Source organism: Megalobrama amblycephala, linkage group LG20 (genome assembly GCF_018812025.1).
Source record: "Megalobrama amblycephala isolate DHTTF-2021 linkage group LG20, ASM1881202v1, whole genome shotgun sequence".
NCBI classification, from domain to species: Eukaryota; Metazoa; Chordata; class Actinopteri; order Cypriniformes; family Xenocyprididae; genus Megalobrama; species Megalobrama amblycephala.
This window is the reverse complement of record NC_063063.1, coordinates 18,948,725-18,976,708: the sequence shown is the minus strand read 5'-3', so window position 1 is coordinate 18,976,708 and position 27,984 is coordinate 18,948,725. Positions and strand designations below refer to the sequence as shown.

At 36.7% G+C, this 27,984-nt stretch overlaps 1 protein-coding gene across 2 annotated transcripts in view; it reads right to left on the bottom strand.

Moving 5' to 3' along the window:
* The window catches only part of znf438 (zinc finger protein 438), a 65,006-nt gene that overhangs the window by 32,800 nt on the left and 4,222 nt on the right, over positions 1-27,984 (bottom strand). Inside the window, exons 3-4 of one of the 2 annotated variants that reach the window (XM_048170229.1) lie at positions 2,869-2,973; positions 1,965-2,692 (exon numbers count right to left, since the gene is read on the bottom strand). The exons of the other annotated variant lie outside the window; for it this stretch is intronic. The gene's annotated coding sequence lies outside the window, so the exon portion shown is untranslated. The remainder of the gene's footprint in view (positions 1-1,964; positions 2,693-2,868; positions 2,974-27,984) is intronic. 2 annotated transcript variants of the gene reach the window in all.

Sequence of the window (27,984 nt, the reverse complement as noted above, 5' to 3'; positions counted from 1 at the left end):
GAATATATCTGCTTGAATAGACAGTTATCTCCTTTACACGCAGAGGCAGAACATGTATCCTAGTTGACAGTCGCCTGTAGTCCTTTCGGTGTGTTCAAGCAAAGATTTTTTTCCACCGAAAGCAGGCGACTCGAGGCGACAACATAGTCGGCTTTCATCAGCACTAGTGCTTTGGTGTCGGTTTGGTGTGTCCCTATAGTCTTCCGAGTTTCCGAGTCTCGCGTAGCCAGACCTTCAGACTGACGGCAGAAGGTCTGGACTCTATCGCAGCTTTCATTGGCCAAGGACCACCCAAAAGTGCGTTTGATTGACATGTAATGCAACCATTCACAGTTAGTTTTGTTCCATGTCATGTTTAGTGGTGTGAAAATGTAAAGTCGATGTCCCTACAATAACAGACCAAGGTGCATCTAAATTATTTATTCAAGAACGTTGTGCAAATTTACTGCAACAATGGAGCCGCAAACTTCACATATTTTTGAAAATCCAGGGTTTAGAGTTGATCCTGATAAGCGCTCATTATCACAGACGTAAACACAAGGGCATCCACGAGGGGGTTTGGAGTCACGGCATTTGTTTCCAGGCGGATCATTAAAGAACGTGACACACACATCTCCCAGACATCCTGTAGAATTCAATCAACCAAATGACGACTTTGAAAATCCTGAAGTGTTTCCAGTTAAGTGTGCCATATGCATCAGATGCTCAGATAACGGTCCGTGGGTGTGACGTCCGAGTCACACCCTGCATGTCATCCCTGCACAACTTTTTAGCTAAAGTTAAAATGCAATCAAACATTAAAAAAATACACAATCTTCCATATCCTGTTTAAATTAACTCCACCTGTGCAGACAGGCACCTGACAACATAGAAACTCTGGGTTCATCTCTGTACGGATCAACTCAGTAAGTTCTGCTCGTTCTGGTATTTGGCTCCAGCATAGCAGGGGGGCAGTAGTGACTTGACTCTCTTTGCTGTTTAAGAGGTTTCAGAGGCTGGGAATGATTACTGCTCACGGGGCAATTAGTCAGTTCACCACAGGACTATATTTAGACCATCTCAGCAGGTCCATCACTGGGTCAGGCCCAAATAACATTGCTCTGTTTGTTCCGTTCGGTCCTGGGTTTCTATTTACAAAGACTAGCGTTTTTTTGGTCAAAGCGGGGGTGAACGCACATCCAAACCTCTCCCTCTCTCTCAATCCATCTGTCAGGTGCTCCGAGAGAGAGAGAGAGAGTTGGAAGAGAATCTGTGGGAAAAGATAGCAAACAGGACAAAGAGGAGAGATGAACATCAGGATTATAAAACACAAAACCAGTTGCTTGACCATACTAAGTGTCTTTTATTGGAAGTATGCAGTTAAAACCTGCTGATGATCCTACAAGGATTTTACTGTTGGGAAGGAGAGAGGCAATATGAACTAACTAGCAGATATTTTTTATTTCTTTAAGAGGTTTCTCCTAATCTCATCTGAACATTCAAAATCAACCCTCAACAGGATGTATCGAGTGTCATGTTGCTAAATCATCTTTATCGCTAAGATTGATCACAGGCCACCTCTGCTGTATTAAAGCCTTTCATCTGTTTTCATGGTACCAGGAGTGACAGCTCCAAAATCCAATGACAGGCCAATGAAATGTTCCCAAATTCTGAAACATTTAGGAGGTGAAGCGCTGGATGACATTCACAAGAATTGCCTCACGATAGCCTGGCTCTGAATTATTGCGTGAGGTATTTGAGAAGACTTAACATTGCTCACTTGAGCACTAAAACTTGAGTTTCACCAATCATCTTGGCCTTACTCTGTGCCAAATGACTGGTATAGATTTCTCAAATAACCGTTTTCCCATGCCTGCGATCAAGGAAGGCTAAAAAAGAAACCACGTTTCACCACCACCATTGTCAGGAGGCAAAACGCGAGAGATTTTTATCCTTAAAAACAGGAGGTTCGCCCACACTCTCACCTGGGATCTCTCTTGGCCAGTGCAAGGAAGCCAGGAGGTTATGGGAGCCTGGGAATGTTTAGTATGAAGAAAGTGATCCGAAAGGAGCTGGAGCTAGGGGAATTGGACAGGAAACATGGAAAGTAACCCTTTCCTGTCTTAAGAGGGTGAGAGAGAAGGGGAAAAAAATGCAAGAAAAACAAGGCATTAAGGATTTGACTTATTTCCACACTAATGCAGGGTTGGAGACCTGTCAGCATAGGTACGGGCAGCAGCCGGGAAAGAATAAATGCTGATTTTATGAAAAACATGGAAACAGGCTGAGGCAAAAGACTCCACTGTGATCGTTTCATTTTCCACACCGTACAGGACACCAAACCAGTTAATGTTTACTCAATTTAAAAGCATAGCGATTTATTACCATCCAAGAAAATTACCAAGACAGCATTGTCACATTTTTTGTGCTGAAATTGGGTGAAAATCTGGATTTAAACATGGGAAAATGTGTTAAATGAAGCTGAACGTACTACAGTCTTATTGGTGGCTGAATGCACAATTAAATTAGCCAAAATATAACTACTTAACTTTGTGACTGACAGGCATTCAAATTCTGTAGATCTCCACGGGCACAGATGCAGTGTGGTCCAGTCCATCATTAATCAAACCGTATTATCAGCAACTTGCACTTGAATGATATAATGATCAAAGCGGTGCAGCGCTGTTCCTGAGAGTTATTTAGAAACATAGAACTAGTGGAAGAGAACGGTCACAGGGGAGATAAGAAGGCAAGTTAAGCGTTGCAGTGTGTTCTTATCGATTTTTATAAATATTTCAAATCAATTCATGTCTGCACTGCCCCAAGCATTTCTTTTAACTCTACGGCCAAAGGACATTTCTGCATGATATTGAACGTGACAAACATTACCTATGACAGCTCAGGAAACGGCTCGGCTTCACAAAGCAGTTAGGCAAGGATCACAATCCTGCACACACCGTGTCACAGGATCACTTCCTACATGGTGAAAGGGGCCTATGGTAATAAGGACAAACCATCAAGGTTCAATAGTTTTTAATATTTTACAGACAGAAAAAGAGCTTACGGAAAGCAAGTAAAATGACAGAAAATAGTCTAGTTATTAGTTCTACTTAGACAGCTAAACATTCCTAAGTCACTCAAAAGGAGCAAGAGTCACAACTATTAGTGAATGACAACGAAAGAAATAAAGAATGACAGATCTTTTCCATACAACAGCAGCTCAAAGTGAACATGGCCATTGAAGAAAAAAAAAAAAAAAAAGCAGCAAACAAGCATCATAAAAGTGGTCTGTAACATGTCATATAAGTCTTTTGAGTTTTTTTGGTTCATACAATGAAAGTCAATGGTTACCAAAACCATTTGGTAACTCACATTTTTCAAAATATCTTCTTTTGTGTTACACAGAAGAAAGAAAGTCATACAGGTTTGGAATGACATGAGGGTTGTTTCGAATCATTGAGTAAGTGAGTTGAACTCCAATTCATTAACAAATCAGTTTCATTCCATTTTGACAACTTAAAAGATAACTCAAAATAACAAATCTTTTACTGATCTGGTTGACTCGATTCATTTACAGAAGTTCTTGAGTTAACACAACTCACTGGATGGCAAGAATATATTCTCTCTCATACAGCTGTGTGAAGATTGTTTAAAAATTAACCTTTTGTTTTCCACATAGAACAGCAAACCGGTTTGGAACAACATGAGGGTGAGTAAACAATGACAAAATGTTCATTTTTGACAGAACTATCCCTTTAAATGCAGTCTTCCACATGTCCCACTCCAGAAACCCATCCAGAATTACAGAGCTTTATGACTTAATCACAAAGATAACATTCTTCCTCAAAATAACATTGAGAATCCAAAATTGGCATGTAGCAGAGAATAATTTTCTCTGGAGAAATCCCCATGAAAGATCCAAAGAGGAAACAACGTGTGTAGGAGGACAGCGAGAGAGATTGAGTGAGTGGAGGAATGAGAGAAGAGGTTACTTTGGCAATCTGACCAGGTGATAAAACAGCAGACATGCTCGATGGACGGCATATAAAAAATGTTTGTTATTTATCAGTCAGCTCGAGCGAAATGAAATAACAGTCTGCCCTGCTTTACGCTGTTCTGTGTATGGGAAACCGATTCAAGCATATCCTTGGGGTGACATAATTTATTGAAATAAAATTCAGATGACTTTAAATATGTATAACAAACACATCATGAGTAGGGCTTACCGAGAGTACATTGGGGATTATATGTAGCGTGACGATGGCGCTCTTTTCAGCAGATGTCCCGACTGACTAAGAAATAAAGCGGCTGTGATAAGAGAGATGATACGTGCTGTTTTGTGTCACTCAGTGTACCACAGTTTAAATACGAATATAATATTTTACAATCCCTGGGCAGCTTGAACAGAACAACTGAGATGGCTTCCTATCACCGTCTTTGCTGCTGAAGAGGATTGTGATTCCTTTAACTTGTGCATTTCAATGGCCCATGGAAACTCTGACATGCACTCTTTTCTACGTCCAAGAAAGAGGGAGATATTCTGAAGATTTATGTTTTATCATTTTCCAGTGAAATGAGTCAAGCTGTGGATACAATATCTTTTTTTAGCCAGTGTTCATATGAGCATACAAGGCTCAACAATAAGGATGATATATATATATATATATTCCGCTGGCCGGGTTAGGCCTTCAGATTTTTTCTTGCCCTAGTGACATTTTCACTGACCCTGAGGCAAAAATGAAAAATAAAATCTGTTATTTTTAGGCAACAACAAATAGAAAGTGTCAGAAACATTTTTCCTATTATTATACATTAAAATGTAATTTTCAATTTGCAATGAGAATTGTATACAGCTATAATGCAGTTACATAAAAGATATCTAACAGGCATTTGAAGACCAAAACCAAAATAGAATAATCAAATAAATAAATAAATAAATAAATGAATAAATAAATAAAATAATTCAACCGTTGAGATACACTTAATTTTTTTATGTTATAATTAGGCAATATTCATGCATTTACACAAGATTAATACATCACTGGAATTTTTTCGTGCTTAAGATTTAAATTAAACAAATAGAATAATATTAATCACAAGTCATGTCTTTTATTGTTGCAGTCTAAAAGTTTAAAAAAAAAAAAATCTGTTCTGGATATTGGTCATCAGAACACTTAAATATATAAACAATTCATATTGTAACTGTCTGAAAAATAGATACGAGCATCTCTATTCTGATGATGGAATAAATGTGCAACTGGTCCAACTGTGCAAGTAAAAGTTCTGTCAACTAGCCTGAACCTCTCTCATAACCATTGCAGTATTAAAGGATTAGTTCACTTTAAAATGAAAATATCCCCAAGTTTTACTCACCCTCGAGCCATCCTAGGTGTATATGACTTTCTTCTTTCTGATGAACACAATCTAATAAACATCTTGACATATCCAAGCTTTATAATGGCAGTGAACGGGACCAACAAGTATGAAGCTCAAGAAAGTGCATCCATCAATCATAAACGTACTCCACGCGGCTCTGGGGGGTTAATAAAGGCCTTCTGAAGCGAATCAATGCATTTGTGTGAGAAAAATATCCATATTTAACAAGTTATAAAGTAAAATATCCAGCTTCCGCCAGATCGTCTTGCACCTTCCGTATTCAACTTACGCCAAAAGTGTAAAACTCTCGCAGTTCAAAATGCTTACGCTACGTACTACGCCTTCCGTATTCAAATTATGAATGCATCAATTCGCTTCAGAAGGCATTTATTAAACCCCCAGATGGATGCACTTTTTTGAGCTGGTCCCGTTCACTGCCATTATAAAGCTCGGAGGCATCAGGATACTTATTAAAGGTGCCCTAGATTCAAATTTGAATTTACCTTGGCATAGTTGAATAACAAGAGTTCAGTACATGGAAATGACATACTCTTTCTTATGTAAATCTCATTTGTTTAAAAGACTTCCGGAAAACACGCGGATCTCAACATAACACCGACTGTTACGTAACAATCGGGGTGTACGCCCCAATATTTGCATATGCCAGCCCATGTTCCCAACATTATGAAAGGCATTAGACAAGGGCAGCCAGTAATGTCTGGATCTGCACAGGTGAATCAACAGACTAGGTAAGCAAGAACAACAGCGAAAATGGCAGATGGAGCAATAATAACTGACATGATCCATGATAGCATGATATTTTTAGTGATATTTGTAAATTGTCTATCTAAATGTTTCATTAGCATGTTGCTAATGTACTGTTAAATGAGTTACCATCGTTACCATCGTTTCTTATTGAATTCACGGAGACAAGAGCAGTCACTATTTTCATTTTTAAACACTTGCAGTCTGTATAATTCATAAACACAACTTCATTCTTTATAAATCTCTCCAACAGTGTAGCATTAGCCGTTAGCCACGGAGCACAGCCTCAAACTCATAGAGAATCAAATATAAACATCAAAATAAATACTTTACTCATATAATTCGAAGCATGCATACAGCATGCATGACGAACATCTTGTAAAGATCCATTTGAGGGTTATATTAGCTGTGTGAACTTTGTAAATGTGCTGTAATATAATCGAGAGCTCGTGTGGCAGGGAGCACGTGAATTAAAGGGGCGGCGCGCTGAAAAAAATCAGTGCATAGTTAATGATGCCCCAAAATAGGCAGTTAAAAAAATTAATTAAAAAAAAAATCTATGGGGTATTTTGAGCTGAAACTTCACAGACACATTCAGGGGACACCTTAGACTTATATTACATCTTGTGAAAAAGCATTCTTGGGCACCTTTAATATAACTCCGATTGTGTTCATCAGAAAGAAGAAAGTCAAATACACCTAGGATGGTTTGAGGGTGAGTAAAGCTTGGGGTAATTTTCATTTTAAAGTGAACTAATCCTTTAAGTATTACAACTGACTATTGAATATTAACCCAGATGACTTTGATTAATTCATAATTTGCTTACCTAGCCACATCTTTTCTGTCTACAGTTAACTGACAGTGCTGTAGTTTCTCCTGCTACGTAATGTGGACTACAGCTGGTCATTGCTAAACTTCCATTCTGGGTCATGTGACCTAGTTTGGAACCGGGATGGAATTTGTTACTGACCCCTACTTAATCCATTCCTCCCCCAAACATACACACACTTTGACACAAGCATGCATGTACGCACAAACACAAACCCACACAGACAAGCAAATGAAGCCAGAGAAGCTAGGTGGAGAACATGCCCACTGAGGCTCCATGGGTGTGTGTCCACCTCCACCTTTGCCATTCCAAAGAGAATTTTACATATAAACAACACATACAGAATGGGACGGGAGGAAAGAAAGATACAAGAGAGATAGATAAATGGCAAGAGAACAAGACAGCAGAGGAGAGGAGAGGAGAGGAGAGGAGAGGATAGGAAAGGTAACGTCCAGCTCAGGCAGCTGTGTGCTATTACTGCTCTCCCCCACCCCTCCTCCTGCGGCAGGAAATGAGCAATCATTTAGTAGTGACAGGTACACGCCGAACCACGGCATCTCTCCCCTAAAACCCTGAGAATACTGCACCACAGCCGGCCAGCATTAACCCTACAGACCACCACATGCCGGTGTCTGCCTGAGTCAACTACTTGTGTTTATTTCTTGTGTTTAACAGAGAAAGACTGGAGAGAACTTGTTGAAAATCCAAGAGTTCAGTGGTTCCCAAACTTTCCAGCTCACGTACAATCTTCAATCCGAACAGAACATCCAAGAACCATCCAGTCACAACAGTGAAATACAACTTGCCATTTTTGGGCTTTTCACACTTGAAAAATGTTAGCCCAGGGCCTTTCTAAACCCTGGTAACATAACCCTGGCTAGTTAGGTTTTGGAATGTCACACCGTACATTTGTAAACCCTGGGTTAACTGTCTTGTTTGCATATTTATGAGGTCATTGATTGGACAAACACGGCTTGTGTCAGGCACGTGACCTGTTCTAAGAACTGCTTGTCCATCTCTGAAAATGTCAACTTGCAGTAAGAAAAAAACTCCACTTAATACATTTGTTGTCACCTTCGTACATTATCATTTTTCTATCAGATGCTGAAAATAAACATGTGAAACTTTCTCTGACTGTACAAAGCTAATGAATATTTAATGAGATAAGCACTATTCATTTTCTAATTTGCTGTCTGTTAAACAACTCGCTGTGAAAATTATAGCACCTGTCATTTTAGAGTACACTGTAGACCTTTAGAAAGTGCAATTTGGTGTTCAGTCTGCTTTTTCTCTGGAACAAAGCGTCATAACCCAGGGTAAAAAAAAAACAGCGATTATTATATTCTTTACAAGTTTTAGTTCGGTAAGATTTTTAATTGGTTTGGTTTTGAAGGAAGTCTCTTACACCATGTCTACACTGGATGCGAGCATCTGATATCTGATGTACTCCAAGCTCTTGCACTACTTCTTATATGAAGAACAAATAGATTTGCAACGGTCCCTTTGTTGCGTCCAGTGCAGTCAGCCTCAAGCTTTTATGGCACGATGCATTTTTAAATTATATTTTAAAATAGGGCTGGGTATTGACACAAATTTCATGATTTGATTTGATTTCAATTCACAAGCTTGTGATCCGATTATGATTCAATATCAATTATTTTGGATCTATATCAGGTACAGTACATGGCAAATTTTCTCAAGAAAAAAAAAAATCTTGAAGGTATTCAAGGTTAAAATGAACTGATTTGTATTTGCATTACACTCAAGGAAGTTTTTAATAATAATAAAGTTATAATACTAACTTTACAAATCACATAATTATTTCTACTCCAATTCGCTTTTTTGAAATATTAACATTTAAATGGTGGCTGTCATAAAAAGTTTGATGGATTTATTCAAACATGCTTTTAAACATTGAGGAATATTAAAAATTACAATGAATATGTAATGTGGTGCATATATAATTTTTCTAGCTTACTATGACTAATGAGTTTACGGTCAATGAATAAGGTAAATGTGTTACGTCGTTTTATTGACGTCTTTCAGTGGTTAAATCACTGATTGAGCGAAACATGAGACATGATACAGATTTCGGTAGGTTGTACTCTATCTTTTAACATACCTTCAGATGTTCATTCATATTTATTTCGCACTGTAACTGGTATTAAAGAGATTTATTGGATGGGAGGCGCACTGCAATGTTCCGTTCATTCATTAACTGAATACAGGCTAGACTAATTGATTCTTGGGATTTAAGAATTGATATCGGTTCGTAAAAATGAGAATAGTAGGGCCCTATAATTTCCTGCGATCACGAATCACGGAATCCATTCATAAAAACGGAATTTACTATATAACGCGGAATGTCACGGAATTTGATGAATGAATTAAAAGCAGGTCAGTACACTTAAATTAAATCGCGATATAGACTAGTGTCTGTGAATATTAAACCACAAAAAGACTATTTAAACATGAATCCTGCATGCCTGTGTGACTGAAATGAATGATGCGGAAGCGAAATGCGAATGATGCGAAATGAAACACACTCGCGCGGGCGCACGCACGCTGAAGCATATGCGACGCTCGCTGTGTTTTCGTCCTCTGTCGCCTCACTATATGAACACATGAATTCCTCTCCAGAGCTGCTCTGAAAGTCACTTCATCAGAATTTAACCACTTCGTTTGAGAAAAAAACCATCATAAACACAGAGAAACTCAAAGCTCTAGGAAAACCGTCAAAATAAAAGTTCGATTTAACTTGACAGAAACATATTACTTGTTGTACAGTAGAATTTAGATAAATTAAATTAACAATAAATTATTAAAATATATTTTTAAACAATAATCTCAGTGTTTCTTCCATGTTTTAATTTTAACAGTAAAGCTCTGTTGTGCAGCACATTGTTTGACAAAAAAAGTTTAATTTCATGATTAAAAGATAAATTAAATGGTATGTGTTCATTTGATTGCCAGAAAAATTTAATATACACAACAGAAATTCTGAAAAAAAAAAAAAAAAATCATAAAAATATATTTTTTAGTTAATAAATATTGTTGTTTTTTAGAATTCAATTAATTAGACATTCTTTTTTATTATTAAATATTAATTAAATTAAACCATTAAAATGGAATCCAGAAAACAGAATTTGGTAAAAATAAAATTTGAGGGGAAAGAATAAAAAGTTTATCATAGGGCCCTAAAAATTTTTAGTTTTTTTGTTAAACTTTTATTAAATTGTTGGTAAATTGGACAAGATTCATTATTTCAATTAATTAGACATGCGTTTTGATGACTAAAATTTACTTTAAGCATTAAAATGGAGTCAAAAAATAAATAAAACGGAAAAAAACGGAATCCAGAAAAATTAAAACGGAAAAAACAGAATTTGGGAAAAAATAAAACGGATTTCATAGGGCCCTAGAATAGATTAAAATCGATATTTCTTACCCAGCCCCATTTTAAAATGTCTTTTATTCCGGTGATGAAAAAGCGGAATTTTCAGCAGCCATTGCTCCAGTCTTCAGTGTCACATGACCCTTCAGGCTAATTTAATGCATTTCTTATTGTTATCATTGTTAAAAACAATTGTGCTGCTTAATATTTTTGTGAAAATCATCGAAAAAAAATTGCAGGAACAGCGATTAGGTCTGCGCCCCCATTTGACTATGCCAGATCTGGAATCAGGTGACTTTACACTCAACTGACAAACGAGCTGGGCTTTACTGAAAACAGCTTAAAAGCTTACAACCGTACACCATTTCCAATAGCACAATGACATGGTGAACAATCACTCTGTGCTTGTCACTTCCAGGTGAACATCCAAAGAGAATAGGCTGTAACAAAAAGTTAAATAAGACCCACACAAACACATTTTAATAATGTAGCTGGCAGAGAGCATTCAGACAGAAAAGCAGCCTGCCGCTTATTCATGCATGCATCTGATGCAGAGCGACATAAATGTCCTCATTACAACAGCCAGGTTGCCTCCAAACAGCCTGTGCAGACTGAACTTCATAAGAAATGGGAAAGGTACATTTGGTGCTGGAAGAATTCTACAGTCATTCATCCATCCGAGTTTTTTTATGGTCTCGTGGAATGGATGATCAATTTTAGATCTGTTCACATGCTACCTAAAAACCTATAAACAAGATCTGGTTGTAGTCAATATAATAGTCCAGGTTTAACTGCATTAGTTTGCTTTACATTACATGCACCATTAGGAATTGTCATTATAAACAGCAATTGGTTCACCGTCATTGACAGAAGTGCTTTATCTAGCTTAATTTAAATGCTTTTAGTACAACTTAAATAGTAAAATATTTAAATATAAGAGAAAGGCCAAAGTACAAACAAAATGCAATTAAATAAGTGCTCTTAATGTGCTAGACCCCAGCTTGGCAAATCACTCCGATTAGAAAGTAGTTCTAGTCAGCACTTCAGGTACCGCATACTGCAACAATTCCTCAGACATGCTGAATTCAGCACTGTAAACTGTATTTCACTGGAGAGCAAGAGACAGGTCTATCTGCAATCCGAACAAAAAATAAACAAAATCAGCCTCAATATTGTTTGGTCTGTAACAGACTACTCCCTCAGGCTCAGAAACCTCATCTTAAGAGACAATTAGCCCATAGAGCACAACTGTCTCATTAGAGCTGTACATGCATTTATCCTGCATGAACTGTCACAACATAACCTTACACCTACATTGAATTTTTGTTATGAGAGTCTCTAATGTTTAGATCATTTAAAACATTTCTGAATCAACAGGAAAGATTGTTACTTCAGCACTTTTTCAGTATGTGTGGTTTCAAGCAATGTTGGGTAAAAGAATGTGTCTACTGTCTATATAAACTATCAAGATGAGTAAATAATACCAGCCTAAAGGAACAGACTATGTTGTTCTGTCCTTAACATTGGCTGCTGATGAATGGAATGTAATCTAAAAGTAAACGTAAAATAAATATGAATAAAATAAGAAATTAAATTATATTTAAAGGGTTAGTTCACCCAAAAATGAAAATTCTGTCTTTAATTACTCACCCTCCCGCAAGACCATCGTTCATCTTCGGAACACAAATTAGGATATTTTTGATGAAATCCGAGGGTATCTGATCCACACATAGGCAGCAACGACATTGCACATTTTGACGTCCAGAAAGGTAGTTAAAAACATGGTTACTTTAACCATGTTTTTAACTGGAAGTTAAAAAGTGCAATGACGTTGATGCCTACACTGTTAAATGTCGCTGTAGATTTAGCAGCACATTACTGTAAAAACCTACAGTACAATACTGCATTTTTATATTATAGTACATTACTGTAATTTGTATTGCATTCTGGGTAATTTTGTTTGAGCAGGAACATTTTACAGTATATTTTAGTGTTGCTGTAACCTAGCTGTAACTTGGCTGTAATATGCCAGCCAATAATACAGGATTGCTGTAAACAGCGCCCCCTGACTGACGTCAGAACACAACTGCAGCAGCTCACTCACGGATATCTGGATGTCTCACTCGGTGGATATCTGGAAGTTTGGTAAGTTAATATACATTTTATAATTAGGTTTTTGGGTTTTAGGAGTGTACATAACTTGTGAAATGACAGTGGAAGTTCAGCCAGCGAACGTTGCAAAAACACTGTTACAGAGTTAACTTAGGTGTCAGTTTCCCGCGTGTCCCGACATTTTCAATTCTAACTCGGTGAATTACATATGGTTTATTTCGACCAAATCAGACCTTGAAAATTGTTAAAACGCTGAAAAGACAAATCAGGTTTAATTTTGTTTCTGTTGAGTTTGAATGTACTATGTTTTACGATGGTCTGCGAGGTAAATTACTGCATTTGCTAATGGAGTCTAGGTTTGAATGATCATATGGTAACAAAAATGTCTATCTCTGTAGGGATCCTTTTTATAATGTCCGATCTGGGCGTGGCAGCAAGAACTTTTAGTATTGTAATAGACGTACATTGACAGTGCTTAAACTGCTAAAAAGATTTGCAGTCTGTTTCCCGGATGACGGCTGCAGCGATCGCGGTCAACACTGGACCTATTCGAATAAGTCGTTTAGACAGAAAAATACGTGAAAACAAGGCTTAAAAATACTTTGCTTTGCAATGTAAATAGGTGATTTGGGCTTGGAGAGATTGACTATTGGTACCAGTTTATCATTTTACTTAATTTCATTTAGGCGGAAGACTCAGTTCTGTAGCGTTGTGATTTATGAATAAAGGTAAAAAAAAAAAAAAAAAAAAAAAAAAAAATTATTATTATTATTATTATTATATATATATATATATATATATATATATGGTCAGAATCAACCCTGAAGATGGAAATGCCAGACAGACGAAGTGCCAGACAGGGAGTCAGCAAGAGGACCAAAAGGGTGGTGCAGAGGAAGGTGACAACCATCAACCCACAAAACTTCAAAATGATGCCTGCACCCACACACACACACTTTTTTTTGGTTTGTTTGCTTGTCATTCTTTTACCCAACCCAATCCTCAAGTTCTGTTTTCTTGTATGTTTTTGTTTCATTTACATTTGTGCACACTTAAAGGGTTAGCGTATCGAATCATGATTCGGACTGCGTATCAAACCGCCAAACTGCTGAAATCACGTGACCTTAGCCCTCCAAACCGTTGATTCGACACGCTGATTCATTATGCTCCGATGCTTCCTGAAGCAGTGTTTTGAAATCGGCCATCACTATATAAGTCGTTAGTTTGTTTTTTGGTGCGCCAAAAATAATCTCGTCGCTTTAAATTATTAATATTGAACCACTGTACTCACATGAACTGATTTAGGTGTTTTTAGTACCTTTATGGATCTTGAGAGAGGAAATGTCATTGCTCCCTATGCAGACCTCACCGAGCCATCGGATTTCAACTAAAATATCTTAATTTGTGTTCCTAAGATTAACGAAGATCTTACCGGTGTGGAACGGCATGAGGGTGAGTAATAAATGACAGAATTTTTCATTTTTGGGTGAACTAACCCTTTATGGCAGCACTTCTCAAAGTCCGGACTCCGGTCCGGATCCGGACCCGGAGGGAATTCAATCCGGACCCGCCTCCATTTCGTATTTCAACAGCATAATTGTGTGTAAGGGATTAAAAAATGTGGATTTCCTACTTTGATAAACGCATGTCAAAATCATTTGTTTAGTGTTTTATGTCTTTTTGGAGATGGTCCGAAATGAAAGCAAAGGCAAGATATTTAAAGTTTTCCTCCGTGATTCAGTTGCCATGACAACGAGTCATGCGCGACGCGACACTTCACGCGCAATAAGCGTTTGAATGGGTGTGGAGCAGTGGTTCTCAACCTGCGGCCCGGCACAAATGTAAATGCGGCCCGCGATATGCCGACCACAATAATAATAATAATAATAATAATAATAATAATAAAAATTAGCATACAATTTATTTTTGTTTTAAAATTTAAATTAAAGTGAATTATTAAAAATATATAAATGAGCTGAATTATTAAAAATATATAAATGAGCTATGCTTTATTTGTCATATAAAATAATTTTGGTGAGCATTTATTATTTTCAGACATCAGGCAATGTAGGCTAATGGCGCAATCACTCAGTTAACGAAACACAAGTGCGCGCTTAGGAAGAATTCAAACAGTAGCCATTAATTTTGCAAAATTTAAGCCTCAAAATGGTCAAATTTGTTATTAAAGGAGAAAAACTAAATGTGGAAGATAAAATGAAGGAACAAAACAAGAAGAGTCGCAGCATCAGCAGCAAAGGTAAGAAGAATGGAAGAATCAGTTTGCTGTTAGGCCTAATGAGCGAGATGGGCAGCCTTCCTGTTTGCTCTGTAGTAAAGTAGGCCTACTTGACAAGCAAAACCTACAATTTCAAAAGATTGAACTGTGAATTCAATGTGTTTGTTTGATGTATTTTAAATCAGTAAAAATAACGCATCAGCGCACCCGCGGCTGGATGAGCCCAACTCTGCGCGCGCTCGCGGATCCGATGCTCCGCGAGGGATTGCGACATGACATAATGCTTGATATCGTCATTGTAATTAGCCTACAGTGCGCTCAGTGTTGTTTGTAAAAAGAGCTGAGTAACATTTGCTTATTAAGGCGTTTATGTGATTGTTTGGTGACTATTGCGATGATGTTGAAGAGAGTCATAAAGTCATACAGAATTAAATAGCAACTTAAAGTGATTGTATATACAGTTTGTGTGTTCATTGAGCATTACTGATTATTATTGTAAAGCTAATGTCAGTAAGTTAGTTTTTATTTGTTATTTATTGTGTGCAACATCTTGGTATAATAATAGTATTATCTGCTAATACCATAACATTAAATCTGATTATAGTTTGCATTGGTGACGTCATATGTAAATTATATGCGGACCGTGAGACTTGCACTTGGACCATTGTGCGGCCCACTGGGAAAAAAGTTTGAGAACCACTGCTTTATGGGGACACCCATTGACTCCCATAGTTTTTTTTCCCCCCCATTATGGAAGTCAATGGTTACCATCAACTGTCTGGTTACCAATAGGGCTGGGCGATATATATCACATGAGATTGTCACGCGCATTTCATCAGTAAAGCCGGTTCCCTGATTACCGCTAAATCGCCATCACCTGCTTTCAAATGGAGCGGCATTTAATAGACAGAGCCGTAGTTCACTGTCAAGCTACGCAATATCGCGTTCATTATCGAAGGCGATTCATCTGCAATAATGAACGCGATATTGCGTAGCTTGTCAGTGATCTACGGTTCTGTCTATTAAATGCCGCTCCATTTGAAAGCAGGTGATGGCGATTTAGCAGTAATCAGGGAACCGGCTTTACTGACGAAATGCGCGTGATAAACGCATGCGATATATTGCCCAGCCCTAGTTACCAACATGCTGAACGACATGAAGGTGAATACTTAATGACAGAAATTTGAACTAACCCTTTAAATAAAACAAAAATAGAAGCTAATGAATTTATCATATATAAAATTTTCTATGTATAATGTCATGTGTAATAATGCAAAAAAAAAAAAAAAAAAAAAAAAAAAATCAGCAAGCAAAGGAATCTGCAAGCTTTTTTTGCTTTTATGATGGGGCAAAATAATCTGCAGAATTTGACATGATACATAAAACTTCCATCACATGCTCCTCATTCACTCTGAAGTTCTAAAGCTCATATTGCACACACATTACCCTACTGGTTTCTGAGGCCATACCATGCATTTATGTAAGGACAATCTACATCTTACAAAAAAAAAAATAATAATAATAATTGTTGCATCACACACAATCCACTGTCTTCCTTCAGGCCACACCCTAGTTCTATGTACAAGCTATTGCAAAAATTTCCCCCACATGCACAATCAACCATCACACATCGATAACTTTCATTCAATTTAATGTGGAGAGGGTGGACCACGAGTCAAAGAGATCCGTCACTGGGGAGAGGGACAGCATTTTATAACCATTAAATGATGTGCGCTACAAATCTCTGGCTGACCACAGAGACACAGCTCTCCATACAGTGGAATGAGAGGTGGCTGAACGAACGGCAGAAGTTAGGTGTAGAAAGTTTGAGGAACTTTATACAATTACAATTCTTAAGTGTAACAGTTTTTTCAATGTTAAAATACTTTCTCCTGTCCTTGCTTAATGTGGATGAAATGTTTGTAAAATAATTTATTATAACTTTTTTCATGTAATGGCAGATAACAGATAAATTGCAGATATTACAATTACACTGCGTTCCAAATTATTATGCAATTGACATATCAGTAAGATTTCAGTACAATAAATATTCAGATTTTAGTTTTTCTAAGAAAATGTTTGTTCGTTTATTTATCCATGTCTTTTTAGATAACTGGTATCAATCTCAGACAAAATAATTTGCCAGATCTATGAAAACCCTACTTAGAGGTTGTTCCACATTATTAAGCAAGTCACAGTTCTCATGCAATATGAGGAGGAAGAAAGATCTTTCTGAAGATGAAAAGCATGAAATGGTGCAATGTTGTGCAAAAGGCATGAAAACAACTAATATTGTGTGAGAACTGAATGGAGATTATCGAATTATCATAAGATTTGTGAGTGATTTAGAGCACAGCAGAACTCGGTCAGATAAAGGCTTATTAATGAAAGTTCCTATCAAAAAAATTAATTGTATCTGTATTAAAAGGGCAGCTATAAAAAAAGCCAGTGTTGAGCAGCAAACAGGTATTTGAAGCTGCTGGTGTCTCTGGAGTCTCAAGAAGCTCTCCATGCAGGTTGTGGCAGTTGTTTGTAAAGATGCATTTTGACACCACTAACCAAACCTAACAAAGAGAAACATTTACAGTGGCTGTAGAAATACATTTTCAAACTGTTTTATTTTGCAGCAATAGTGCAACGATCGGCAGATAGTTAGGTGGCCAGTTATGAACTCCATATATCTTGCAAAAGTCATTTAAATACCCTCCATCTCACTTCCCAGTATTCCAGCCCAAATCATCACCCACCAGCTCCTTGCTGACGTCACAGTCTTGTTGGAACGTGGTGGGCATTCACCAACCATCCAGAAATCCATTCATTTAGACCATCCATTGTAGTACGGCATTAGTCAGTGAATAAAACTATTTAAAAATTAGTCTTCATGTATTTCTAAACCCACTGTAAATGTTTCTCTTTGTTAGGTTTGGTTTAGGGTGGCTGAAATGCATCTTTATGCACAACTGCCAGCCAGCATGGAGAGCTTCTTGAGACTCCAGAGACACCAAGAGCTTCAAATACCTGTTTGCTGCTCAACACTGGCTTTTTTATAGCTGCCCTTTTAATACAATTCATTTTTTTTGACAGGAACTTTCCTCAATAAGCCTTTATCTGACCGAGTTCCGCTGTGCTCTAAATCACTCACAAATCTTATGATAATTCGATAATCTCCATTCAGTTCTCACACAATATTAGTTGTTTTCATGCCTTTTGCACAACATTGCACCATTTCATGCTTTTCATCTTCAGAAAGATCTTTCTTCCTTCTCATATTGCATGAGAACTGTGACTTGCTTAATAATGTGGAACAACCTCTAAGTAGGGTTTTCATAGATCTGGCAAATTATTTTGTCTGAGATTGATACCAGTTATCTAAAAAGACATGGATAAATAAACGAACAAAATTTTCTTGAAAAACTAAAATCTGAAGTTTATTGTACAGAAATCTTACTGATTTGTCTCTTGCATAATAATTTGGAACGCAGTGTATGTATCATTTTCTGCAAACAAGTAACAAATTAAACTTTAAAAAATAAAATCAGTAATTTTAAATGTTGCAAATGATATTAAAAATATATATTTTTGTATAAATAAATTACAAATATTTGTGTAAATAAATTAAAAATAAAACACTAAAAACTAACATCAATCATATTAATAACTACAAGTGAATTTAAGCATCACAACATTATAAAAGTACAATATAAAAATTTATTAATTTGAGAATGGCTAAAATCATCTAAAATTCTGCCCAATAACTGCCGCCAAAGATTAATTTGATCATTTAATGTGACTATACATGCCATTCTGCAGTATGGAGGAGTCTTTGTTCAAAATGCTCGCAAATCCTTTCATTATAACCAACAGAATATAAGCACGGTGTCAATAAGGGATTCATTGTACACACAGTGTAGACCACTTCATTGATGGCAATGATGGCAGCGATCTTTACTTGCTTTTTGTATACAATATATATTTTTTCATGTTGCTAGTGCTAACTACACATTGGAAATTTCTGGATTCGACAACCGTATTTAAATCCGCTACTGAATCCGATTGACAGCGATATCCATAGCAATGGACAGAACAAAACAATCTGATACCATATGTCTAATGATTTGTGCATTAAGTCTTGGAGTGTAAATGCAAAATAATAGACCTGCCAATTTTCTGTGTAATAAAATGAACAGCAAAGTAACATATACACATTAACAGACTGTGCCGTATTGAGCGGTGTTGAGAGGATTCTGACTAACTTAAACACATCTAGGGATGCACCGATACCGATACCAGTATCGGGCCCGATACCAAGCTCATGTACTTGTACTTGTACTCATAAAAATACTACCGATACCAAAGACCGATACCTCACGTGACGTAACTGACAGAATTTTCCACGCACAGAGACACCGGTGGCAGCAGCAGCAGAAACAATGTCAGCCTCAGGGGTGTGGAAATACTTTAAAATTAAGGATGACAACTGACACATTGCGAACTGCATGCAAATCACACTGAATGACAGACCAGAAGCACGCGCGATCAGTTCTCCTTGTGCCTGAATGGTCAAATGCACAAATAGTTGTCAAAATGTCCATGGTGTGGAGTATCTCATGTAAATACAGTCGGTTATGGCTTAAGTGGACGCAAACAGGTGGGTGAAAACAGGATAAGGTGTCCCCTGAATGTGTGTGTGAAGTTTCAGCTCAAAATACCCCATAGATTTTTTTTTATTAAATTTTTTTAACTGCCTATTTTGGGGCATCATTAACTATGCACCGATTCAGGCTGTGGACCCTTTAAATCGCGCACTCCCGGCCCCCCGCCATGAGCTCTCAACTATAAAACAGTGCATTTACAAAGATCACACCGATAATATAACCCTCAAATGGATCTTTACAAGATGTTTATCATGCATACTGCATGCATGGATCGGATCATGTGAGTATAGTATTTATTTGGATGTTTACATTTGATTCTGAATGAGTTTGATAGTGCTCCGTGGCTAAAGCTAACATTACACACTGTTGGAGAGATTTATAAAGAATGAAGTTGTGTTTATGCATTATACAGACTGCAAGTGTTTAAAAATGAAAATAGCAATGACTCTAGTCTCCGTGAATATGGAAACGATGGTAACTTTAACCACGTTTAACAGTACATTAGCAACATGCTAACGAAACATTTAGAAAGACAATTTACAAATATCACTAAAAATATCATGATATCATGGATCATGTCAGTTATTATTGCTCCATCTGCCATTTTTTCGCTATTGTTCTTGCTTGCTTACCTAGTCTGATGATTCAGCTGTGCACAGATCCAGACGTTAATACTGTCTGCCCTTGTGTAATGCCTTGAACATGAGCTGGCATATGCAAATATTGGGGTCATACATATTAATGATCCCGACTGTTACGTAACAGTCGGTGTTATGTTGAAATTCGCCTGTTCTTCGGAGGTCTTTTAAACAAATGAGATTTATATAAGAAGGAGGAAGCAATGGAGTTTGAGACTCACTGTATATCATTTCCATGTACTGAACTCTTGTTATTTAACTATGCCAAAGTATTCAATTTAGTCAATTTTTGATTCTAGGGCACCTTTAATAATTATGCCCTTTGAAGGTTATTGGACATTGTGCTTTAAGTTTGTGACAAGCACATAAAAATTATTACTTTTTTCATTGGAGTAATAAAGAAGCTGTCCTACATTCATTAGTCTCACTGTGCTGTGCTTGGAAAACTGCAACATCACTACAAAAAAAAAGAAAAAAGAAATTAATAAATGTATTAGTAAAAAAAGTATCTGATTGGCCACTGCGTTCATGCGCTCAACAGATACGCATGTCTGTGATTGGTCACAAAGCTCAAAGCTGCTAAAACATGTTGTAAATAGAAACCTTTGACACTCTTCAAAGTGTAAGAATGGCATGGATTGTGAAATTATCAAATTAATCTTTGGTGGGACAAAAATTCAGTTTGGCAGCCACCAAAATATCTTCAATGAAGGAAAAACCTTGTATTGTTAGTACTCACATTTGAAAGATGCTTAAAAGGCAAGTTCTCAGACTAAATGCCACCAAGGGATCTTTAGGGATCTTAAAAAAACATTGTTATTTCCTTTCTGTTTAATCTCTCCTTCCATCCTCACAGCTACAAGTTTCAAAGTTTCAAAACCCCATGGCATGTGTATGTGTTCGCGTGGGTTTGTGGCAGTAACGGTTTATGTGTGGTTTGGGCTCAAGTCTTCTGAAGTCAGAGAAGGCTTGAGACACTATTCGCTCAACCACAAAACCACACTAGGAACAAATGAGTCACACTACAGTCACCTCCTCAGGTGGACAAGGGGAAGGAATGAGTGAGATGGAGAGACGGGGACGGACGATGACTACAAAAGAAAAACATCATGTTGCATGGTACAAACACGAGAAATAGAGAGCTGTTCGTGTCTACGCTTTGTGGAGTGTTTAAAAAACAAGGACATGCCACATCAAATTAATTACAGATTTAAATCATGCCGAATAGATCCTGACATGGACAAAAAAATACCAGAGGGATCCGTCATTATTGTGTTTCACTGTTTCCTTTCATTCACTTGAGTAACACTGAAAGCACCTATAAACTAAACAGCACTTCCTTTCTGGCAAATGTTTGTCATCTTAAACGGGTAGGCCTTATTTTCACTGGAAGGAGGTCACAATGTCGTAACAATATTGTAATATAAAACAAATAATTGTGTCTTTTATTTAGTATTGGAGCTGCATAGCCAATTTCCTATAAGGGTTGAGCAACAAGGATTCTCAAATGAGCCATAAAAGACATTTTGACTTTTTCCCAACTCAACTTTGGCTGTTTACCTGCATGTTAAATTGCAATCATCTCTGGAAAACATCATTGTGCAAGATACTTGTACACTAGCTGGGAAGGTGGGCCCACATGTGCGTAATCAACAAAAGGCATTGATTTATCTGATCAAGTTCCATATGTAACTAATCATTCACTTCTGAAAGAGAGTGAAGTGGAGACATCTGGCTTGTGACTGACTAAAAAGTGCACTTCCTTGGTTTGTGGAAATCTTGCTTTTTTAACTTTAATACCTAAAAGTCAGGTTCCATGCATGTCACTTGCACTGCAGAACCAGAGCTGAGATGTCATTGTTTTCAAGCATAAATGGGTTTATGAATTTACAGCTGTCTGTGGATTTTCATAATAAATATAGACATCAATGATGACATTTATTTCCGATCCCTAAAATCTGAATAAAAACAGTTACTAACAAATCTGAAGTTTGACTCTACTTCCTTCCCCCTGCATGTGGGTCTGAATCACAGCACACTGAATACCATCATGAGCACTAGCACCAGTAGCTAGTCTTTCCTTCCTGAAGGTAATTATTCTGGAAGAAAAGAAACAGATTTTACTGTAATACTGACACTCACTTAAAGGATAGTTCACCCAAAAATGAAAATTCTAGGGATGCACCAAAATGAAATTTTTGGGCCAAAACTGAAAATTCCGAATGCATTTGGCCAAAAACCGATGCCAAAAAAAAAAAAAAAAAAAAAAAAATCTAAAATAATTATTCATTTCTTACTTTAAATAAGTTTTTTGTATAATTGTATTAGACTTTTTAATTAAATTCAATAATTTTACCGAATTTAAAAAATACAAGCCAATAAAATAAACACTTTTATTTAAAGTAACACAAAAATTGGACAGAAAATAGACCTGTATTAAAATAATGATAAATTTCAATATATTAATATTATTATATATATCTGCACACATGGAGCGGAGAGCTCAGCACACACACAGAGCAGAACATTGAGCAGTCATTTCGAATTTGTGCGTCCTCTCAAAGTTACAAAACATGCTGCGTGAGAGTGAAACCTGAACATGGAGGGGCAGGGCTGCATATTTTCGGCTTATATTTTCTGCCTTTTTTCTCTTTCAGACAAAAACCAAAAATGCTGTTTTAGTCAGCCGAAATTTTAGTGCATCCCTAGACAAATTCTGTCATAATCAAGTTAATTTCTTCCTTCTGCTGAACACAAAAGAAGATATTTTGAAGAATATGGATAACCAAACAGTTGATGGACCCCACTGACTTCCATAGTATGGAAAAAAGGTGTGGAAGTCAATGGGTCCCATCAACTGTTTGGTTACCCAACATTCTTCAAAATACCTTCATTTGTGTTCAGCAGAAGAAAGAAATTCATACAGGTTTGTAGCAACATGAGGGTACGGATGAGGATTAGGGCCAAACAATAATAAAAAAAAATTAAAACCATCTCGAGATTAAAGTTGTTAAATTTCGAGAATAAACTCGTTAAATTAAGAGAAAAAGTTGAAATAAAATGTTGAGAATAAACTCGTTAAATTACGAGAAAAAAGTTGAAATAAAATGTTGAGAATAAACTCGTTAAATTACGAGAAAAAAGTTGAAATAAAATGTTGAGAATAAACTCGTTAAATTTCGAGAAAAAAGTTGAAATAAAATGTTGAGAATAAACTCGTTAAATTACGAGAAAAAACTCGTTAAATTTCGAGAAAAATGTCGAGATAAAATGTTGAGAATAAAGTCATTAAATTACAAGAAAAAAGTCGTTAAATTACGAGAACAAATTCGTTAAATTATGAGAAAAAAGTTGTTAAATTTCGAGAAAAAAGTTGAGATAAAATGTTGAGAATAAAGTAATTAAATTATGAGAAAAAAGTCGTTAAATTACGAATTTGTTCTCATAATTTAATGACTTTTTTCTCGTAATTTAATGACTTTTTTCTCATAATTTAATTACTTTATTCTCATAATTTAATGACTTTATTCTCAACATTTTATCTCGACTTTTTTCTCGTAATTTAATGACTTTATTCTCATAATTTAATTAGTTTATTCTCAACATTTTATCTTGACTTTTTTCTCAAAATTTAACGACATTTTTCTCATAATTTAACGAATTTGTTCTCGTAATTTAACTACTTTTTTCTAGTAATTTAATGACTTTATTCTCAACATTTTATCTCAACTTTTTTCTCGAAATTTAACGATTTTTTTCTCGTAATTTAACGAGTTTATTCTCAACATTTTATCTCGACTTTTTTCTCGAAATTTAACAACTTTAATCTCGAGATGGTTTTATTTTTTTATTATTGCTTGGCCCTAATCCTCTTCCGTATGAGGGTGAGTAAATGATGACAGAATTTTCATTTTTGGGTGAACTATCCCTTTAAGTATTTGTCCCTTTGTGGATTTGCCATAGCAATATCACACACACAGAATGACATTTGTCAGCCACAAATGCACTCTAAGAGATGCTGAGAATGAAAACTCTGAATATTCCCTCAAAGACCGCAGCCATGAGAAATGCGATGAACTTTAATATATAATATATAGTAGACTATATTTGTCTGACCAGAAGCATGCAAATGAAAGTGAATTGGAAAGACACCATCCCCTACTGTGAAGCATGGTGATGGCAGCATCATGCTGTGGGGATACTTCTCTGCATCAGGCCCTGGAGTAGTTGAGTTTGATGGGTGAAATAAATGCAGCAAAAACACAGGGAAATCCTGGAGGAAAACCTGACGGGGTCTGCAAGACACCTGTGACTTGGAAGAAGATTTGTTTTCCAGTAAGACAATGACCCAGGGCCAATAAAGCTAATGCTACACAGGGGTGGCTTAAAAACAACAATGATAATTTCCTGCAGTGGTCAAATCCACAGTCCAGATCTCAAGCCAACTAACAATTTATGAGTGGGCTTGAAAAAACCTGTCCACTCATGAACTCAATGCAACCTGACAGAGCCAGAGTAGTTTTACAAAGAACAATTGGGGAAAAATTACAATTGCCAGATGTGCATAAATTTAAAGCTGGTGTTCAAGCAGACTCAGGTGTGGTTCAAACCAAACAAACTAGATTCTAACATCAAAAATGGACTGTGATTTGCCCCCATATCTCCTGCAAAAGCTCCTTAAAATCAATGACCTCATTAGCATCCTGACAATAAAAGAATTTCTTAAAGTTTCCAACATGCTGCTGCAAGATGTAATACAGCAGCAAATGAAACATTCACCAGTCCATTACCACAGCCACTCTGCCCTAAGTCCAATACCACCACATTCATAATTCACACTTTTATGCATTTTTCTTGTACCAGGTGTTGACTTTATTTTTTATTTTTTAAGTACTAAAGGTGAGCTTCTGCTGCACAGACCTTTTTAGTGTAAACTGCAGTCTTGACACTCAAAGTACTCTTAACTATCTCAACTACCAGCCATGATTGGTGAGGTGCTTCTCTTTACTGATAATGAGAATGATGATGACACAGAGAAAAACTATTCAATGTAAATGTGCCACCAGTTTGAGTAAGTACAGACATGATTAATTCAAAAGGGTCTGCCTTAAAATACAGTGAATCCTTTCTTAAGTATAAATGCCTTTCTGAAGCAGAAAAAAAGACCAGACATAAGACAAAGAGTACAAATACAGACACTGCCACTACATTCTAAACAGCATACATGATGTCTTCACTGGTGCAAGTGTGACTTAAGGGGACAGTTCAGTCAAAAATGAAAATTCTGTCATTATTTATGTCATCTCAAATCTGTATGCTTGTCTTATGTGGAAGATGAAATGATCTAGAAGTTTAAAAGTTTGAGGTCGGTAAGATTAAGTGTTTTTGAAAGAAGTCAGGGCTGGATTTGTTTGATCAAAAAAGCAAAACTGTGAAAAATTATTACCATTTAAAATAACTTTTTCTATTTTAATGTATTTTAAAATGTAATGTATTACCTGTGATAGCAAAGCTGAATCAGCAACAATTACTCCAGCCTTCAGTGTCACATGATGCTTAAAGGGTTAGTTCACCCAAAAATGAAAATTCTGTCAATTATTACTTACCCTCATGCCGTTCCACACCCGTAAGACCTTCGTTAATCTTAGGAACACAAATTAAGATATTTTAGTTGAAATCCGATGGCTCAGTGAGGCCTGCATAGGGAGCAATGACACTTCCTCTCTCAAGATCCATAAAGGTACTAAAAACATTTAAATCGGTTCATGTGAGCACAGTGGCTCAATATTAATATTATAAAGCGACGAGAATATTTTTGGAGCGCCAAAATAACGACTTATTTAGTGATGGCCGATTTCAAAACAATGCTTCAGGAAGAATGGAATCATGATTCAGATCGTGTGTCAAACTGCCAAAGGCTGAAATCACGTGACTTTGGCGCTCTGAACAGCTGATTCGATACACTGATTCATAACGCTCCGATGCTTCCTGAAGCAGTGTTTTGAAATTAGCCATCACTAAATAAGTCATTATTTAGTTTTTTTTTGGCGCTCCAAAAATATTCTCGTCGCTTTATAATATTAATATTGAACCACTGTACTCACATGAACCGATTTAAATATGTTTTTAGTACCTTTATAGAGAGGGAAAGTGTCAAAATATCTTAATTTGTGTTCTGAAGATTAACGAAGGTCTTACGGGTGTGGAACGGTATGAGGGTAAGTAATAAATGACAGAATTTTCATTTTTGGGTGAACTAACCCTTTAAGGAATCATTCTCATATGATGATTTACTGCTCAGGAAACATTTCTTATTATTATCATCAATGCTGAAAATAGTTGTGCTGCTTAAGGGGCCGTTCACATATCACGTCTAAAAATGCGTGGAAAGCACGGCCACACCGCTTTCTCCTTCTTTCCAAAGGCTTGTGCTCCCGTGGCATCTGTCGTTGCTATGCAACCATGAACTGCGCTCTCCACGACGATGAGGAACTTTCAGCAAAGGATAAATTGATTTCTGGCCCTTGCATTAGCTTTACTACTAGATATATTTATGGAGATGAGAAATAAAAACCACCCTGGTACAGCTATGATCAGCTGTTCTGCTGAGCTTTCGATGTTTTGCTACAGAAGCTCATCAAACGCTATCTCACGACCAATTTTACGAGTTGGCTTATTCGTATGAATTCGTACAACCTCACTCGTACGAATTCGTATGATTTGTCTTAACCCCAGTGACAGGTAGATTTAGGGGTGGGGTTTGGGGTAGGTCATTTTGTCAACTCGTAAAATACGTACGATTTAGCAAAAAACATATGAATTTGTACGAGTGAGGTTGTATGAATTCGTACGAATTAGCCACCTCGTAAAATACGTACGAACTGCTGTGAGATCGGGTTGGCTGATCGGTTGGTTCTTGTCACATGACCTGTGGTGCGCTTTTGCCATTTTGAAAAGTTGAGAAGTTTTCAACACGCTGCGCCTGTAAAACGCACCACATGCACGTCGTGACCATGTCGCGACCGCAACGCTTCCATTATGAGCACGCTTGCCGCGCTCCTACATTTGAAATAACGAATTTGAGAGCGCAAAAGAAATGATATGTGAACGGCCACTAAAGGGATAGTTCACCCAAAAATGAAAATTTTGTCATCACATACCCTCAAGTTGTTCCAAACCTGAGTTAGTTTCTTCTAATGAACACAAAAGAAGATATTTTGAAGAATATCGGTAATCAAACAGTTGATGGACCCCAATGACTTCCATAATAGGAAAAATAAATACTATGGAAGTCAATGGGGTCCATCAACTGTCTGGCTACCAACATTCTTAGAATATATTCTTTTGTGTTTAACAGAAGAAAGAAATTCACACAGGTTTGGAACAACTTGAGGGTGAGTAAATGATGACAGAATTTTCATTTTTGGGTGAACTATCCCTTTAATGTTTGAGGAAGCTATTATACTTTTTTTTTGAGGATTATTTAAAGAATAGTAAGTTCAAAAGCATTTGAAATCCTTTGTAACAATATAAACTTCTTTACTGCCACTTTTGATCAATTTAATGCATCCTTACTAAATAAAACTATTTTTTTTCTTTTTTAACTTTTGAATAGAAGTGAATGTGCTTAGAATGTCAGCTATCCATCTACCTTTGCATCTATAAAAGCAGCAAACTGAGTGCATTTAGCTTGTTCAGGTGTAGAAAAAGGGGTGAAGTTTGTGCATGTATCTAAAACTTAAAAAAAAAAAAAAAAGTATTGTGAGAATATTTGTATGCACTTCATAGCCTGTAAAATAAACAGGAAAGTATGAGGTTTCTCCACACATTGCCATATGACCTCTTTGAAATCTGCACATGTCAGATAATGGTGGAAATTCTGAATCTCAAGATCACAGCAAACCTGGTCCCCTTGAAAAAAGAAAAAAAAGAAAAACTGCTCATAAAATATGCACAACTCCATGTTCAGCTGTTTACTTTGGCCACACGTCGCACCTTG